We start from the raw sequence: 20,778 nt of genomic DNA, 5'->3' as shown, positions 1-20,778 counted from the left end.
GATGGTGATAAACGTCAAACTCATGCTAGATAATCCCACTAGCGAGAAGCAGGGTAAAAACTACTAAATTAAGTCAAACACATAGCATATTAGGAAACACAAATGATACACAGATGAAACAAAAAGGTTGCATATAGAAAGCAGAAATATGAAGTTAATATTTTAAAAAAGAAACTTTAACTATTTCACTCAAAAAATGAAGAAAGTTGATGGAGTAATTCTGAATTTTATGTTTGTATGAATTAGTGGACCTAATTGGCCATTTAAAGTTATTGCTTACTTAGTGTTTTTAGGTTTGTATGGCAGCAAAGTATCCAGGCAAACAGTGACATTTTACAAATAAAGATAGCAAAAGTGGTGTCCTACTACACATTTTTTCTAAATTTAACATCATGCAGACATGTCTTTCCTTTAGAGTTTTCTACACACCAATAAGTTTTGCCATAATGACCACAGGGAAGAGTGAATCATGATTAATTCAACAGCCCCTAAACTGTTTAATACTTCCCTGAATCCTATGAAACAAAGACTTTATAAAAGGAATACATTCTCAAAGATTCTTTCCCATTGAAAGCATGATGCAAATATAAGTTACATATTTATAATTTTAAAGTATGAACATATAGGTTTGTAATCAGTACTCTTACTTTGTGGTTGTTACTTTTTAAATATATTTAAAGCCATGTTCATAGCAAAAATTCCTTTTGATATTACTATGAGTAACTAAATTTAAAAATGCCTTATCTCTAGCAGAAGATTTTAATTATAGTGCTGTACTGAATTGAACAATGCCTTTACCCAACTCAGATTCAACTGGAACCTCAGAATGTGACCTTATTTGGAAACAGGATCTTTGCAGATATAATCGTATTAAGGTAAGGTCATAGCAAGTTAGGGTGGTCCATGACTGATGTCTTTATAAGAAATGGGGGAGAGGGACTGGACATACACACACAGGGAAGACAGCCATGTAGAAGACAAGAAGAAATTAAGAGCGGTGCAGCTATAAGCCAAGGAATACCAAGGACTGCTGGCTACACCAGATGCTAGGAAGACACAAGGAAGGATCTCCCTGCCCCACCCCCAAGTCCTGCCCTGGAACCTTCAAAGGAAAAATGGCCTGGCACACACCTCAATTACAGAATTCTAGACTCCAAAATTATGAGAACAAATTTCTTTTTTTTAAGATTATTTATTTATTTATTTGACAGGTAGAGTTACAGACAGTGAGAGAGAGACAAAGAGAAAGGTCTTCCTTCCGTTAGTTCACCCCCTAAATGGCCACTACGGCTGGGGCACTGCGCTGATCTGAAGCCAGGAGCCAGGTGCTTCCTCCTGGTCTCCCATGCGGGTGCAGGGCCCAAGGACTTGGGCCATCCTCCACTGCCTTCCTGGGCCACAGCAGAGAGCTGGACTGGAAGAGGAGCGACCCGGACTAGAACCGGCGCCCATATGGGATGCCGGCGCTGCAGGCACAGGATTAACCTAGTGCACCACAGCACCGGCCCTCGGAACAAATTTATTTTATTTTAAGCTATCTGGTTTGTAGCACTTTGTTATTATAGTCCTAAGAAACTAGTATACAAGGATAGCAGACTGGAAACTAAGCAATGAACTGGGCCTGATTAGAGATAGTGTTCTAAAATTAGTGATCAAGTTACAATGAGATGTCTAGAATCTGAAGAGCAGTTTAAGGTGGAACATTCCAACTACCAAATACTAGAATTTTTAAAGGAAAGGAAGAAGTTACAGGTTATTGATTGGAAAAAAAAATAGAAATCCGCCATCAAGACCTATCTGTTTAACCTAAAATCTTGAGGGGAAATGCCAAAGGCAAAATCAGAGTTACAAAAGAGATGGACATGAAGCAGAGTTTGTTATCAATCCACAAAGCAACAGCATCAGGATTCTCTTCTCTTCTCTTCTCTTCTCTTCTCTTCTCTTCTCTTCTCTTCTCTTCTCTTCTCTTCTCTTCTCTTCTCTTCTCTCAGAAAACAACCAATTCCTTTTAAGATTTACGTACTTGAAAGGCAGAGCAGCAGAGAGAGAGAGAGGGAGAAACACAGAGATCACCCATCCACTGGTCAGCTCCCCAAAAATAGTCGGAATTGGCTAGGGTCACAACACGCTGAAGCTAGAAGCCAGGAGGGCCATCCAGGTCTCCCACATGGGTATAGGGGCCCAAGGACTTGAGCCATCTTCCATTGCTTTCCCAAGTGCATTAGCAGGGAGCTGGACTGGAAGCAGAGCAGCTGGAATTTGAACTACCACTGTGGATGCTGGTGTCATTGGTTGCTCTACAACAACGTCCCCTCCTTTGCAACATCTTTAGCTTCATTTTTGATCTTAAATTTTTCACAGGAGCATGAGATTCTGTTATGTTCTGTCACTTAATTTGGGCAACCTTTGTTGACAGAGTGAGATAACATTTTTCTGGAGAGTTAAAAATAGTTTTAAACTGAGTCTATAAAAATGTTGTAGACCCTCCAAATTTATTTGTCATTCTGTGGGAGATTATATATTCATGTTTTTATTCAATCCTATGTCTTAGAAGGTATTTTCCCAATTATTCATGCAAAAATTTTCTAGTTAAATTTTTTTCCACATCTGTATGCACAAATACAGAATTTTGGAAAATGGCTGTCATATACCACTTAAATAGTTACAATGTTTCCTTCCTTGATTCCAAGAAGTTATTGATAGGACAAATTACTAATCTGTACAATACAAAGTATTTGGTATGTTAGCAAAGATGTCAGCTGTACATTATTTGATTTGATTAAAAATGAAATAAAAAAATCTTAACATCTGAAACCTACTTCCATCATACTTACATCACACATTAATGAGATATCTGAATGTCACTAAAAAGTGCCTTCCTTGGCCATAGAACACAAAAAAATCTTAGCTCACCCTCAATATCTGTGATTGGTTCTCACTTGAAAATTGTACAAACTATTTTGTCAGATAATATATTCTAAGGTGGGCTTTTTTTTTTTTTTTGACAGACAGAGTGGACAGTGAGAGAGAGAGAGAGACAGAGAGAAAGGTCTTCCTTTGCCGTTGGTTCACCCTCCAATGGCCGCCGCCGGCCGGCGCGCTGCGACCGGCGCACCGCGCTGATCCGAAGGCAGGAGCCAGGTGTTTATCCTGGTCTCCCATGGGGTGCAGGGCCCAAGCACTTGGGTCATCCTCCACTGCACTCCCGGGCCACAGCAGAGAGCTGGCCTGGAAGAGGGGCAACTGGGACAGAATCCGGTGCCCCAACCGGGACTAGAACCCGGTATGCTGGCGCCGCTAGGTGGAGGATTAGCCTGTTGAGCCGTGGCGCCGGCCTAAGGTGGTGTTTGAAAACATGTTCACTGTGCATACAGGTGGCAAAACCTGGGTCTTGGAACCATGGAGTGATTAACATGCCATACCATTATATAAGCTTTCACAGAAATCTGGTATATAGATAAAAAATAGTGGAAAATTTCTGCTAAGATACAATTTCAGAGTTCTCTCCCTGCACCTTCACTTTTTTAAACTTTTGTTTTCAAATAATTTTATTCTTAGAAAGTAGTTTCTAAGGCAGTACAGATAGTTCCTATATGAATATATCTTTTTAAAAAACTTTTATTTAATAAATATAAATTTCCAAAGTACAGCTTTTGGATTACAGTGGCTTTCCTCCTCCCCATAACTTTACTTAATATATGAATATATCTTTAATGCAGCTCAGCTTTTAATGTTAACACCAAATCAACATGGCTACAGTTCACTGGTCAAAACTGGAAAAAAAAGTATCAGTATAATACTCAAGTAAATTATATACTTCATTCTGATTTTCCTAGTTTTTTTCACTCATGTCCACTTTTCTAGAACCCAAACCTAGACTCCATGTTCCACTTAAGCTGTCTTGTCTCCTTAGATTCCTCTAATCTGTGATGGATCATCTCTTATTTTTCATGACTGTGACACTTTCAACAATACTAGCCAACTTATTTTGTGGAATATCCTTAAATTTGGTTTAGGCTGATCTTTTATCATGATCATTCCTGAGGTTATGGGATTCAGGACATAATACATCAGAGGTGAAGTGCCATTTTCATCACATTACGTAAAAGGTACATGATATCACCCTGAATGATCAATGATCTTAACCTTGACCAACTGGTTAAGGTGATGTCCGTCAGTTTTCTCCACTTAGAAAGTGACTATTTTTCTCTTTCCAAAGCTATTCATTACAGGTGATTGACATAGATTTGGAAGACTGATAACACTATTCTTGAACATCTATCTAGAGAAGCTAGACATCATCTTGAGGTAAGCTAATTGTTCAGTGGTGCCATCTTGTGGTTAATTGATTATATGGAAATTGTGATTTTAAGAATTATTTATTTGAAAGTCACAGTTACACAGAGAGAGAAGGAGAGGCAGCGAGAAAGAGAGGTCTTCCATCCGCTGGCTCACTCCCCAATTAGCTGCAATGGCTGGAGCTGCACCAATCCAAAGCCAGGAGCCAGGAGCTTCCTCCGGGTCTTCCAATGCGAATACAGGGGCCCAAGGATTTGGGCCATCCTCCACTGCTTTCCTAGGCTATAGCAGAGAGCTGGATCTGAAGTGGAGCAGCCTGGACTTGAACCGCCATCCATATGGTATGCCTGCACTGCAGGTGGCCGCTTTACCCACTAAGCCACAGTGCCAGCCCCGGAAATTGTGATCTTAGCTGAAAGCCATGTTATCATAAACAGATTGTCTCCCTAAACTGAAATACAGGCTTAAGGCCAGTGTTTAGGACATGTCTTTTATAGTCACATTGTGTGTTTTATGACAAATTACGTTAAAACACTGGTTGTAACCACACATAGAGAATGCTAAAGAAAGTAATATGGTTTTAGATTCTGGATAGCATCAAATAACCTCATTAATTGCCATGGGCCTTAGTGAGTATTACACGGGAAAATGACAAGGGACACTTTAAATTATAAATGTGGACATTTTCTGTTTTTCCTACTGGCGATATCTATAATATCATACAGGAGCCACTAGATGCACTGATGCAGCAATGCTCCCTTAAATAGAGTTTGAGAGGCTGGCGTCATGGCGTAGTGGGTTAAGCCACTGCCTGTGATGACAGCAGCCCATATGGGCACAGGTTCGCATCCTAGCTGCCCCACTTCCAATCCCTGCTAATGGCCTGGAAAAAGCAGTGTAAGAGGGCACAAGTGCTTAAGCCCCTGCCATTCACGTAAGAGACCAAGATGGAACTCCAGACGACCTGGCCCAGCTCTGACCTTTGCGGCCATCTGGGGAGTGAACCAGATGACAGAAGCTTTCTCTCTCTCTCTCTCTCTCTCTCTCTCTCTCTCTCTCTCTCTCTCTGTAAGTCTGTCTTTCAAATACAAAAATCTTAAAAAAAAGGAGTTTGAATGTTTAGAATGCCCCTTTTTAACTGACAAAATGGTATATATTTATGATGCATAACAAGATGGTTTGATATATATATACATTTTATTTTTTTGAAAGATTTATTTATTTATTTGAAAGTCAGAGTTACACAGAGAGATGAGAGGCAGAGAGAGAGAGAGGCCTTTCATCCAATGGTTCACTCCCCAGTTAGCCACAACAGCCAGAGCTGCGCTGATCCAAAGCCAGGAGCCAGGAGCCTCCTCTGGGTGTTTCACGGGGGTGCAGGGGCCCAAGGACTTGGGCCATCTTCTACTGCTTTCCCAGGCCACAGCAGAGAGCTGGATTGGAAGAGGAGCATCCAAGACTCAAACTGGCACCCATATGAGACACCGGCACTTCAGGCGGTGGCTTTACCTGCTATGCCACAGCGCCAGCCCCATACACATACATTTTAGAATGGCTAAATTAACTAACATGCATGACTTCAAATGCTTATCTTTTTTTGTGTGTGGTGAGAACACTTAAAATAGACACCTAGCGGTTTTTTAACTATATAATATATTGTTATTAACTGTCATCACTCACCATGATGTATAATAGGTTTCTTGAACTTATTCCTCATGTCTCACTGACATTTTGTGTGTCCTTTGCCCAGTAGATTTCCAATCTTCTGAACTCCAACCTCTACCATGTCATGAGCCTCTGGTAACCACCTACACATTCTGCTTCTATGAGTCCATAATTTTTAGATTCTACACATAAATGAGATCAAGCAGTATTTGTAGGTCTGTGTATGGCTTATTTCACTTAACCTAATGCCCTCCATGTTCATTCAGATTGTCACAAATGACACAATATCCTTCTTCTAAAATAATTCACAAGCATCAAGAGTAAGAAGAAAATTCTTCTAGTTCTCACTCTTCTTCAATGGAAAAGTAATTGCTGCTTAAATTGCTTGTTTAAGTTTTGGGATTCTCTCATAGTTGAGGAACTGAGTTGTGATATAATAACAATGCTTTGTAGTCACTTCTAGCTCTTAGATCAAGCTTATTGACATTTGGAATCAAGATTCCACCATATTTATGGGGCTGGTGTTGTGGTACTGTGGGTTAAGTTGCAGCCTATAAAACCTTTTTCCCATATCAGAACACCAGTTGGAGTCTCAGCTGCACCATATCTGATCCAACTGTGGGCTGAAGAACATAGCCTGGGAAATTACTGGGAAAGCAGTAGAAGATGGCCCAAGTACTTGGGCTTTTGAATCATTAAGTGTGAAGTTCCTGGCTCCTGGCTTCAGCCTAGCCCAGTGCTAGATGTTGCAACCATTTGGGGAGTGGACCAGTGGATGGAAGATCTCTTTCCCTCTGTCTCTTTCCCTCTCTCTCTGTCATTCTGTCTTTCAAATAAGTAAAATATATCCTTAAGAAGAGAAAAAAAGAATATATCATCTTTGGGGCTGGCCTTGTTACACAGCAGGTTAAGCTGCCACCTGTGATGCCAGTAGCTTATACCTAGTGCCAGTTAAAGTCCTGGCTGCTCCACTTCTGATCCAGCTTCCTGCTAATGCACCTGGGAAAGTAGCAGAATATGGCCTTGAGTACATGAGCTCTTGCACCCATGTGGGTGGAGTTTCTGGCTTTCGTCTGGTCCAGCCTCAGCCATTGTTTGGGGAGTGAACCAGGGAGATGAAAGACCTCTCTCTCTCTTCCTCTCTCTCTCTCCCCCCGCTCCCTCCTTCCCTCTTTTTCCACACCCCATCACTCTGCCTTTCAAATACATAAAAGAAATTTTTAAAAAGAATCCACTATCTTCACCACAAGCAACATATGCAAGTTTAATTATTAAGAGATGAATTTTATATGTTGTGATTTGAGGACCAGCAGGTGAAATAATTTTAAAGTTTCTCACATATCTCACAATCTACCACAAGGTATAAAAAAACCATTCATTAAGTCAGGTCCTTCATCCTATTAAGGTAATGAAATTCCTTGATTATTCAAATATTAGCTAAAAGACACATTAATTAGTAGTCATTATTAATGTTTTCACAAGACTTGGATGATCACATGTGGAATTGCAGCAATGGCAGGGAAGGGGAAGCACTGATGGAAGGAGGAGGTGCAATAAGGAAAGCGCTGGAATCTGAGGAGTTGCAGGAGAGACTGCTTCTCATCCATAAAGAAGGGAGTATGGAACTGCAATGGGGAGGAGGAAACCAGTTAGCAAGCATGGGTCCTCACACAGTAGCGTTAGAAAGGGAGACGGAGGATGATGGGTGGGGAAAGGGAAACTATTGCAAGTCGCAGTTTAAGGCTCATCAATGAGTTTTAACATGTATACGGCTGAAACAATCAGAGCATGGAACAAAATGTAGAGAGTAGTTAGGAACATAAATTCTTGAATCCCAAATACCATCTGTTCTGAGGGTTCAAGAAAATGGATATATGTTACCATGTGAAATAATTAAATAAGGTCCTAAGAAACTTCTCTGACACAAACAGTGTTCTCACAATTAACTCTAATTTCTAGGGTTGCCGTCCAAAATATAGCAATGAGGATGAATGTGTATTCTTTCTGCAGGACCATTTGACATTACTTAGGCGAGAGCACAAATCGTTCAATATACTGATTTCAATTTGCAACCATTGTGTTTTTAATTAATTAATTAAGATAATCAAATATGCAGTATTATTTTGTCTGTTTCCCCTAGGAAAAACAGAGTTTATTACTGTGTTGTTCTTCACTGGCTACAAGAAGAATACTCTCATTTTGAATGTGTCCTTTGAACAGAAAATTTTGCATGTTCATGAATTGCAGTACTGATCACATGTAAAACATTGTTAAAAAGTATCTTTCTGCTTTAAACAAAAAATAATGCAGAAAAATGTGATATACATGACAAAAAACTAAAGGACTTTCATAAAATAGCTTCTCATTTACAAAAGGACTTGCACTAGTATTCCTTCAACACCAAATTCCCTGAATTTGTTTTTGGAAAGTCACATTTCAGATTACTACCAATCTTAGAAAATACCTCAAAAGTAATAAAGCAAGGTTACCTTCCACACTGGGGAGTGAGAATCAAATATAGATTACCCGATGATTCCAGAGAAACATTATGGATTGTCATGCCCTGGTCACCTGAACCCTTAGCCTTGCTGACTTCTAATTAACCAGCACTCCACCATTGTCCTAAGCCCATACTTCCTTCTGGCACACAACACCTCAAGATTTCCATATTTGTTTTGTACGCCTGCCCTCTGCCTTTGAGCTTTGTTTCAGAGACAAATGTTTCTTCTAGATGGATTCTGTTAGCAAGTTTAGGAGATAGATCTGGATGGGTGAAATGAATGATTTCTCTAGGGAGAAGGTTAATGGTAGAGCAAGGAAAAATGATGGCTTTACCCTTCTGAAATCAGAACCACATCTACAATGTTGAACAAGGTACACAGGCAAGTCTATTAAACTTAGCAAATGATGATAGCAAAGCTTAGTTATGAAGCATATAATTATACTAACGATTTAGTCTCCCCACCAATAAAATCAGGTGAAATATAAATGCTCCTGAAAACCAAGAATATATTTCTTCCCTCTTGGTATCTCCAGTGCCTAGTATATTAGCTGGAACATAACATGCTTTTAATGGGGGCTGGTGCTATGGTGTACTAGGTTAAGCCTCCACCTGCTGCACCAGCATCCCATATGGGCGCCGGTTCATGTCCCAGCTGCTCCACTTCCGATCCAGCTCTCTGCTATGGCCTGGGAAAGCAGTGGAAGATGACCCACGTGTGGGGGATATGGAAGAAGCTCCTGGATCCTGGCTTTCCATCAGCCCAGCTCCAGTCGCTGGAGTGAACCAGTGAATGGAATCTCTCTCTCTCTCTCTCTCTCTCTCTCTCTCTCAGTCTCTCTCTCTCCAACTCTTGCTCTCAAATAAATAAATCCCTTTTTTTAAAAAAAGATGCTTTCAATGAATACTAGTTGAGTGAATGATGAATGAAGTAACTGGAAGGCTTCATGGCCGAGGTAGAATATCAGCTGGGCCACGAAGATGGCATAACATTTGAACACATTCAGAACTAAAGAGTGAGTCCCATGGATGGAAAATCATGAACAAAGATTATGAGGCAATTCTGAGTAGGAAGGTTTAGCCACTGAAAAAAGAAAAAGCCTGAGGAAATGGGGGAGCTACCATAGAGAGAAGAGAGAGAAAAAGGAGAGGATGCATAGTGCACCTGTTTTGGTCATGCCAGAAATTCCACTTTCATTTTTTTTCAAAATGTAATCTTGTTGAAAAGAAGACAGAAGTCATCATTGAGAAATGAACCACTTGTAGTTCAGTGCTGTATGACTTGCTTTTGTTAGTTAATAGTCTGATGCAAAGCTCAGGGTTGTTAAAGCACTGAAAAACCAGCACTGAATTGCAGTAATGATCAATTTCTTGGGGATTACACATTTTAAACCATAACAAATGATTTAAAATAGCAGTTGTGACAGCTGTGTTGGGAAAATCCATCATTCTGTGGCAGTTAATTACCACATTTTTTTCCCGGAAAGAATACAGGACAGTCCTTGATGGCCTTGTAATTTTCATTAGGCTAAATTTTTTTAAACCACGCAGTTGAAGAAATTGTTGTGAAAAGACTGCCGACCCTTCAGCAGTTCCTACATCGTCCTTCCAGTTATTTGCTTTGCCTTCTGTTGGCAAATCTAAACCACATAATCCCCAGGGCATTCTTTCTTTCTTTTCAATTGGTTTTGTGGTGGCGGAAGGCCACGAGGCACTCACTTACACTCATGTTCATTCTGTAACCTTGTTTTTCATTCACACAGTTTTGTCCTTCTAGTCATTTGTTTGGGTGCCAGCTTCTTCCCAGCAAGCAAACCAAGTGATCCTTTAAGGCCACCATGAGAGCAGCCATAAACAGCATCTGGGAGTACTTGGTGCTCAGCTGCAAAAGCACGAGATAACAGGGCTAACAGGATAGTCGTCGTCAGCATTGTGTCTATGCAGAAAACCAAAGCTATGGGTTTTTTTCAAAGGTTAGCATGTCCATAGTCTTGCCTCTACACGGGGCCTTTCCAGAACCAATAGTTAACATAGGAAGTAATGGTGACTGAGTTTATATTTGGGAGTCTTTTCTTCTTGCTTCCCTTTTTTAGTCTTCATCACCACTGACAAGCTCAACAAGCTCAACGGGACATAAGAATTCAGGGGAGTCAGTGCTTGGTGGTTTGGCTGAGATTGGAAAGGATATAGAGCACAGATCTGTAGCAGTGTTTGGGAGACAGAATTGGGGACATCTAAGGCAACATGTTGATTACCCTCCATCTCAAACCAAATCCATCAGGAAGATGTATTTATTTCTAATAACTGCCAAAGGAGGCCATGTAACATGCTTTGAGAGATCCTCAAACGATCTCACAGAGTTCAACATTAAATTTATTTTAAGATGCTTTAAGGAACTCATAGCTGTACAAATGTCTAAGAGATGTCATTTGGTAACTGGCAAGATTATTAAGATCCACGCCATTTTTAACTTCTAGAAAGCCTAGTATATTGCTAGATCACAGACTCTTATCACAATATTAGACGGGGGGGGGGCAGTCATTTACCTTCCAAAGGACACTAAAGAGTCTCTGATTCAACATTTTCATGAGCACCCCCTCATCAAATATGTTTTGGTGCAGTCAGTCAGTATATCAAAGTTGGAATTCTTCTTGAATGTGATTTTTCTCCTTAAGGAGAAAACTCAGAATAGGCAAGAGCCCATTTCTGCCTTTATCAGATGGAACCTGGGATTGAATAAATGTTATTTTAACTCTGACAGTTTAAGACTGAAGGCTTCTATAATCAAGCTGCTACAATTTTCAGGGCCAACATTGTCCTGAAGGGTAAGGGGAACAGCAACTCCTCTTCCTTCAGGAATAATAACTAAGAGGTTATCATCAGACTTAAAAATATAACTTATGACACAGTTGTCATTTGAAAGCCACTATGAAGAAGTATCATGTATTCACAAGTATCATGTATTCACAAGTATCATGGGGTGAATTTGCATTTGAGTTGCTTCAGCAACACGAATTAAACATTATTAGTTGATATTTATATTTCTGAGGCCTCATAAATTCCCTTTACCTAATTAATTAATTTGATTATTTATCTCCCTTGACAACACTGGTACTTCTCTAAGGGCTAATTTCTTCTCTGTATATCTGTAGTGCCTAGCGCAGCACTGTGCACATGACAGGCACACAACAAATTTGTGTGTGTTGAACTGAATAAAGTCAGCTATAAATAGGGGAACAAATGCATGAAGAAGTATGCACATACATGGGAAGGGGAGTGGACTATAAAGACAATTGTTGGGCAAAACAATGTGAGAGAAGAGTTAAAGGCAGCCCCAAGCCCAACGTGACCCATGACACAGTCTGTGAAGTGCTGCACTGCCCCAGAGTATCCTGGGACCTCAAAGATCACTATTGGTCCATAAGTGGATTTTGTTTCCTTCACTCTGTAATCATCTTTGTGGTTCCACTGTGAGGCCACTCAAAGCTCTTCACAGCTCTCTTCAGGCAGAGAACCTCAGGAGAGATGATATAAGCTAGTCAGGGTCAGAGGGCAAGAGGCACAAAAGTAATACAAGTGCCATGGTTCTTACCAAACTGGCACATGTTTTCTTGGTCAGTTGATACTACCAAATTTTCCTACATGCTTCCCCTAACCCATGGTCACTACTCTGAGACCTTCTTCATTAAATACCTGCAGGTCAGACCCTTTATGGTTATGAAATATGGGTACCTGAGACAGTGAGGGCTCCACGTTCTGTAGCTCTTTTTCTTTTTCCTTAGCAAACTCTCAGCTACCCAAACCTTGGCTGGATGTAGTCAAAGAATTCCTACTGAAACAAATTTTGTAGCTAAAAAGCTATAGAACCACTGGCAAAATTCAGCAGAATAATGTTTTTCCTCTTCCAGAAATCTGGGACAGTCATGGTCATGCTTATTACAACTGTGAAAGGAGTCGGAAGAGGGCCTTCGCGGTTTCAGTGGCTTTGTAGCTTAGAAACAGCCCTGTAATTTAAAGCAGTTATGTGTGCTTATACAGCAGCTTCAACTGAGTTTTATTACCCTTGTTATTACTCCTGCTAGGAAATGTAGGTCAAAATATGTAGTAACATCATTTGCAAATGGAGCTGCTCTCTATTGCGCTATAGCACTCAAACAGCAAATTGCACAAAATGGACAATAAAGTTCAATGTTCTTGGCTGCAGGATACCTACAACATTTGCTGGAAATAAATGACTACCTACTGGTAGTCAACTAAAGAAATACCTCAATATACTGCTATGTGGCAAGTCAGGTCTACAAGGAACAAAAGCACAAAACCATTGAGGTTCACCATTGCAAACAGGTAACATCATAAAACCTTCAATGCTGGTCATTAATTCAAATTGAAACTCCCAGGCTGTAACTCCACATGCTGAGGTAACAGTACAGAAACTCCACGAGACTAGGGCCCACAATCTCTCAAACCCTTTGACAACACTTCTAAGCAGCTTTATTTATCAAAGCACAGTGAAATCATGATGAAATGAGAGATGATTATTTAGTTCTCCATGTTTGAAGCTGCCCTACAATGACATTTTTTTGTTTGAAGGACAATACATTACAAAAATAACAGGGAATTCGGCTTCCAGAAGCCACTTCTGTATCCAGAATTTTTTTCTCTCTCAGTTCTTATTTTCTCCTGCTGTCACTGATTGCATACTTTTTTTTTCTTAAAGATATGCCTGAGCTTAACCAGGCAATGGGTGAGGGCATGGGCAAGGGCAAAGAAACAAACCCTTTATAAGCAAACAGGTTTCAGCACACAACAGATAATGCTTCACAGCAATGTCACAATGTTTTAAACACAGATTGCTTTCTTTATGCATTGCATGAATCAGTTAACACTCATGCAAAATGCATTCCATCTGCTCAGACAGATGTAAGCTGCAGTGTTTCCAATTCTATCAAACAGCACAACTAGTTGAAAGAAAATCACTGAGACAGATGAGTGATGGGTGAAGAGAGGGGTTTAACCAAAACAGTAGGTTTGTCTTAAAATCTATCCAATAAAAATGGGATTCTGAACTCTCCCAGGTCTGTGCACAGAGGTATAAACAGCCTTTAGTAGGAAACTAAGATGGAAAGGATATTGATGCTTTAAACAAAAAAAGTCTTTCTAAAGTGAATTTGTCACTAAAACCCACAGCAGTGATTAGTTGTTCTCGAAGGCACTTTAGATGCAACTATTATTGATGGGGACAGGTGCTAATATTAAAGGAGATACCAAGGGAAAATGGAGAAGGAGGGAGTAGCAGGAAAAATGAGAGAAGCAAGAAACAGAAAAAGATTGAGAAAGGAGATGATGAGGAGAAAATGTTGGCTTCCTATTGCAGTTGGGCCAGGAAACACCAACAGTGGCCCTCAGGGACTACTCAATTCCCTTAAGAGTAGATGTAAAGGAGGTAAAGAATTTTTCTATCAACATCAAGATGGCAATTAACCACTAACACTTGGGGCCTGCCAGCCTCAAACGTTTGAGAGTCCTCATTCTAGCTTCCAAAGCTACTACTCCATATAGCTTTAAATTGACCTTTTATGCTCCAAGCCCCAGATGTTCCCTCTCTTAACACTCCACGTTGCTGCTCATCATGCTCTGATTGTTTCAAAGTCAAAGTACTAGCTGATCTTCTCTTACTGATGGAGAGCAAAAGTCTTGTCTAGGGAACTCTCTTCTCACCAAGGTACTATTTGTGCATTTTATCGGGCTCTTTCTGTTGTTTTGAATCTTCTTAACTCAGAAAAATTGCCAAGATGGTAAGAATTTCAGCACATTTTGGTTATAATAGTGCTGGATTTGCCTGTGACAAGCTGTTTACCTTCAGCCTACAGGAATGAAATATGAAGAGTGTGAAATCAACTGAAAGGCTCAAAGTTAAACCCCTCAGTATATCCCTCACAGTTGTGTGGCAGATGAAGGTGGGTGAAGGGAAGGAATGGCAGAATATAGCCACACAGAGAAAGGCAAACTAAAAACCGCAATGTGATAAAAGAAGCATGATGCTGGTGCCACAAGAAAACAAAATCCACGTACGGAAAGATCTTAGTTAAGGCTACCCAAGACAGAAGAGTCACTGAAGCAAAAAATGCCAACTATAGCAAGGCAGTATGGAAGACTAAGAATCCTCTGGATAAAAACTCTGTTTATTTAAAATATCTGTTTCAGTAAAACATGTTTGTGTGTGTGTGTTGTATGTGCACATGTGGGGCACATGTGCATAGGGCGGGGGGAAGAATATGAGTATGCAGCAATGACAATTCCCTGATTTGGAAGTAAAGGGAGGAACGAGGTATAAAGGATTATGGTAGCATGTAAATTCCAACTTTGCCTTCTTTGCAGTTTTGATTTTTGTCTGTCCTCCTCCAAATAGTTTTGGCATTTTTCTTGCTGTATCCTCCACCACAAATCCCCTAATTTTTGTTGATCCCTGATGCTTAAGGGCATAGTTAGTAGCAGAGCCAAGTTTCTCTTCCCATCCTGGTATTCTTTTCACTCTTCACTCTTTCATTCCACCTCCATATTTAAGAAGTATTTAGGGGTCTGTGTTGTGGTGCAATGGGTTAAGCCACCACCTGCAATGCTGGCATCCCATATGGGCGACACTTGGAATCGCAGATGCTTCACTCCCAATCCCACTCCCTGCTAATGTGCCTGGGAAAGCAGCAGAAGATGGGCCAAGTCCCTGGGCCCCTGCACCCATGCGGGAGACCTGGATGAAGCTCCTGGCTCCTGGCTTTGGCCTGCCCCAGCCCTGCAATTGGAGCCATCTGGGGAGTGAACCAGCAGATGGACAATCTCACTCTCTCTCTCTCCCTCTCTGGAACTTTGCCTTTTTCTAATAAACAAAATAAACCTTTTTAAAAAAGAAGTATGTACAAAACACCATCTAAGAGAAATATAATTATAGTTCCTACTTTTAAGAAATTTTAATATGGTAACAGGGAAACAAGAACTACTATAATGCTTGGCAATGTAAAAATTTCATAATGAGGGTATAAGTGAAAAGTTACACAATCCTTAAAAGTATGAACATTACATTTAGGATTTTCTTACTGAAAACATGTCACAAATGCATGTTAGTGTTCTCCGAAGTTAGTGAGATTCTATTTTCAAATCCTTAGTGAATATTTTAATTCATATATAACAGCTACATTTTGTTTGATCATAGAGTCTGTATACTTTAACATTGATTCCAAAGCCATATATTGCTGCTATAATCACAAACTTCAGGATGGATCTGTTATTAAATCCTATGGAGAAAGCTGTTTATATTTGGAGGATATATGGAATGCAACTAGTATAACAATCTGATTGAATTTGCAAAGTGTTTTAATTTTTGTCCAAAATGGAAGAAAGTACTTTGTCTATAAAAAAAATATGTGTATTCAATGCAAGCTCAAATGCATATTACCTTAACCATTTGCATGTTTCTCTGACCAGGCTGGGAATTACTAAACAATCAAAACATGTTTGGTGAGATTTATTTTCAGGTTGGGCTTACATAAATCAGGAATTAGGGCCTAAATCATAGTCTAGAATTAGGCATAAATTGAAGTGCTTTAGGTATAACTTTAGCAAGTTGACAGATTCTTTTAAAAACCACATAGTCCCATCTGGCTTAGGGAACAGAGTTATGGAGTCCAAAGAAGACACTTAGCCCATATCTGATTTAGGCAAGAGGCTATCTGTGGAATGTAGTTTTGAGACTTTGTCTTTTTGTTTTTTGGGTTTTTTTTCTTCTCTTTTTTATTTTTTTAACTTTTATTTAATAAATATAAATTTCCAAGGTACAGCTTTTGGATTACAGTGGCTTTTCCCCCCTATAACTTCCCTCCCACCTGCAACCATCCCATCTCCCAATTCCTCTTCCATCCCATCCACATCAAGATTCATTTTCAATTATCTTTATATACAGAAGATCAATTTAGTATATACTAAGTAGAGATTTCAGCAGTTTGCACCCGCACAGAAACACAAAGTGTAAAGTACTGTTTAAGTACTAGTTATACCGTTAATTCACATAGTACAACACATTAAGGACAGAGATCCTACATGGGGAGTAAGTGCACAGTGACTCCTGTTGTTGACTTAACAATTGACAATCTTGTTTATGGCGTCAGTAATCACCCTAGGCTCTTGTCATGAGTTGCCAAGGCTATGGAAGCCTTAGAGTCCGTCAACTCCGATCTTAGACAAGGTATAAAGTATTAAGTTGTTCATCGACAGTCAGGACAAGGGCTGATCAAGTCACTGTTTCTCATAGTGTCCATTTCACTTCAATAGGTTTCCTTTTTGGTGCTCGGTTAGTTGTCACCAGTCAGGGAGAACATATGATATTTATCCCTTTGGGACTGGCTTAATTCACTCAGCATGATGTTTTCCAGATTCCTCCATTTTGTTGCAAATGACTGGATTTCATTGTTTTTTTACTGCTGTGTAGTATTCTATAGAGTACATATTAAACAATTATATTCTGCTTCACCACGGCCATACCACCCTGAATGTGCCCGATCTCATCTGATCTCGGAGACTTTGTCTTTTTGAAAATATTAAACAATTATATTCTGCTTCATCCATTTAGCAGTATTGTCAGGAAAGCTAACTCACTATCTAAATTGGAGTAACCTAAGTATATTGATCCAGTTTGCCATCTATAGAACCTTAGAAAATCTACTTTGATGATTGAATAAGAAAGATTTTCAATTAACTCATTAAGACTCTACCAAATTACAGTTTATTCATTATGATCTACTGGAATCAATCATACAAAAATAATTGAATGCCTGTTTGTAAAGCATTGTACTGCCAAGGACTTGAAAAAATTTTATATAAATAAATAATTTACAATTTTTCCTGTTACATCAATTTACTTAATACTTGTTTTTCAAAGTTTATGAAATTATTATGTTACAAGTTGATGGTTACTATTTAATATGCATGGGAAGTCTAAAATACTATCTGCTTCTTTAATTGAAAGTATTTTGAGATCATATAAATATCTGAGAGAATAAATACATTTTTAAATTTATTTTAAAATACTAATTTGCCTCTAAATTATTGAAATATACATGTGTTTAATTTCCAAACACATAAGGTTTTTTATATCCATTTTGTTGTTGCTTTCTAACTTGTATTGAATTTTCATCAGAGGATATTTGTGTTAGGACATGGACTCAGTGGTATTTAAGTTTTTCTTTACAGCCAAGCATATAATCAATTTTTCAAAAATAATCCGTTATGTGCTTGGAAAGAATATTTATTCTTGAGTTGCCAAAAATAGAATTCTACATATTTCAATGAGACTAAGCTTTCTTATTAATTTTTCTTATTGTTTTTATTAATTTTTGAAATTTGAATTACAGAATTCTTAGGTGACAAAGTCTTCTACTGTGATTATGGGTGTATGAATATCTCCTTGCAAATCTATAAATTTAGTTTCACTTATTTTAGGGTATATCTTAGGTACATATGTATAACACTTCTGATAAATATATATGCATACATATATATATATATATTGCAAGAGGCTTTCTTGTTTTAAAGAATTATTTATTTGAAAGTCAGAGAGAGAGAGGAAGAGACAAAGTGAGGATCTTCCATCTGCTGGTTCAATTCCCAGGTGGCTGCAATAGCCAGGGCTGGGCCAGGCCAAAACCAGGAGCCAGGAGCTTCTTCTGGGTCTCCCACATGGATTCAGGGGCCCAAGCACTGGGGCCATCCTATGCTGCTTTTCCCAGGCCATTAGCACAGAGCTGGATCAAAAGTGGAACAGCCAGTACTCGAACCAATGCCCATATTTTAATGTTTTATCAATGGATTTTTAATTTCAACTATGCAATAAATCTTTTATCACTAATAAAGGTAAATTTAATTCAAGGAAAAATACTCATTTAAGGCTTCATAACAGAGATTTAAACCTACAGTGAGAAAATCTGCTGCCTCTTATTGTTTACTTTTTGCATTGTTTTATTTTATGCATCTGACATATTTTTTGAGAGCTCTGCCACCTAGAGCACTCCAGAGGCTAAGCAATGTTCCTTGGGCCAAACTTTGAAAACAAAACAACTGACTGAACTGGTTTCCCTCCGAATTGACTGACAAATGGCTGTGCTGGCAGATCTAAATGAGGAAAAAGATCATCTTGCCATATCAGTGCCTACAAGGCTGTAAGACCAATATCTTTTCCTTAAATAAGTCTCTGGCAAATAAAGAACTAGAGCTAGAGGTCTATAAAGAAACGTCAAAGACAGATGGTTTATTTTCTTTCCTGCTCTAACTTTATTTATTAATCCACAAAACTCAATTCCTTTCAGACCCAAATTACAATATTTACATAAATAGCAGCTCAGCAGCCTTCGCTACTTGTGTGGGTTAAAATGTTTATTGTACCCCTAACAGCTGCTGAAACATATTGCAGGGTTTCCCCTTCAGCAAGACAACTACAAAGAAAGATTTTGCTCGGTCTCTAAGTCCACACCTGGGATTTCCTACAACCAAGGTACTCTGATTCCAGGGTCTTTGCTGGTATTATGTTCTGAGTCACTGTCAGTGTGGTAACTTAAATGTCACTCTTATTTATCATGCACTCTACCTTCATTCCATTGTGAGCTATGAGAAGTCATAAAATGCCCATGCTCATTGTGGGACAGTACCTGAAAGAGTGTGACCTCAGGGACCTCTTTAAGGAGGATTCTGTCCCTGGCAAAATTAAGCCTTTCCTCTGGGGCATTTACTGCTATTCTCCACTAACCTCTTCTCCCACTAGCCCCAGTGCCTCCTCCCGCTCCCAGGTGTGGGCTTAGACAGTGATATTGCTTCAGATTTGTCTTCCTGAAGTGGAGCCCCTGCAATACGCTTCAGCAGCTGGCAAGGAGTGCAACAAGAGTTCAAGTGCACAAGAGACTCACAGTTTAGAATAAACATCAAAGGCAGTCTTGAAGGTGAAAAATATATCCCAAAAGAAGCCTGAAGGGGAAGATAGAGAGCTGTATTGAAGGGCAAAGCAGACCCATACACATTGGGTGATGTTAGGAGTTCTGATGGGCTGATAAGCTGCCTTCTGCCCAAACTGGGGAGGGAGATGCAGGCGTGGGAAGGAAAGGGGAGAATAAAAGAGGAAAGAAGAGAGGAGCAGAGAGAGAAGAGTCATCCCTTTTGTGTGGTAAAATAGTGTGGGGATGTGGGCTTAATTAATTTACGACATTTAATTAAAACAGAGTTTTGTTAATATCAGAGGAATGGACAAAGTATAAAACCAGAAAACTCATCTGACAAGTCTTTTATGCCTAACCTTTTTGAAGTTTACCTAGCATCTATCAAAATTCAGACACCCTAAATGACCTAGTTCTATTCTCTCAAATTAACTCTGGCCTGACCAAGTCTTGCATTACAGAAAGTCAAATGGAAACTAGTTTTTCTACTCTGACAAGTTTAACTACTAAATTATGTCAATCAGATTATTCATGTCTTGCAGGTATTGAGAATCATGTGTGTGTGTTTCACTTAATATACACAAGCATATATTTAACTTGGACAACTTGATTCATCTTTGACACCAGTTAAAACAAATGGCAATTTTCACTAAAGACCTGATTTCTTCCTTTACTTTGTTGCATTTGATGATTTTAGATTTTTCTCCCTATTTATTTCTTTTCACTTGAAATGATTGAGCTACTTCCAGCTCAGATAATAGGAGGATACTTTGCTAATGGAGTAAGACAATTTGCAGGATTGGCAAATTATGACTGGGCAGAAGCCTACAGATGTCTCAAAAAACTCCTGTATGTTTATGAAGTAACTAATTGTGCTATAAAGCATTCTTGGTTAAGTATTTGTTTTGTTGTGTGTCATTTTTTAAAATATCAAGCAGCCCTGAGAACTGTGGAATCCTTCCTATACAGATTCATAATTATATGCTCTGCCCTTCAGGTGTATGAATTAAGCTTAGCATAGCCTTGCAGCAGGAATCCCACATAAAATCATAGCAATAGGAAGAAAAAACCCTTTAAAACCAATATTTAAGTTTCCATCTAAATTATAAGCTTATATTGGCATTCATGCCATTGCGTGACCTTGTATAATGGAAAGCTTGGTAGATTGTCTTCTTGCAAAAAGTAACTCAAATAAGGCACTCTCGTGGGTTAATGATAAAATTAATGTCAACAAAAAAGCTTTTTAAAAATATATGCTTATTTATTATTTGAAAGTTAGTGAAAGAGAAAGAGAGAGAGAGAGAGAAAGAAAGAGAGAGAGAGAGAGAGGGAGAGAGGGAGAGA

General features: G+C 39.1%; 1 protein-coding gene across 4 annotated transcripts in view; it reads right to left on the bottom strand.

Moving 5' to 3' along the window:
* The window catches only part of NRK (Nik related kinase), a 147,292-nt gene that overhangs the window by 81,394 nt on the left and 45,120 nt on the right, over positions 1 to 20,778 (bottom strand). The window lies entirely within an intron of this gene.

This window comes from Lepus europaeus, chromosome X (assembly GCF_033115175.1).
Source record: "Lepus europaeus isolate LE1 chromosome X, mLepTim1.pri, whole genome shotgun sequence".
Lineage (NCBI taxonomy): Eukaryota > Metazoa > Chordata > Mammalia > Lagomorpha > Leporidae > Lepus > Lepus europaeus.
Note: the sequence above shows the minus strand (reverse complement) of the source record. Positions and strands in the feature narration are given on the sequence as shown.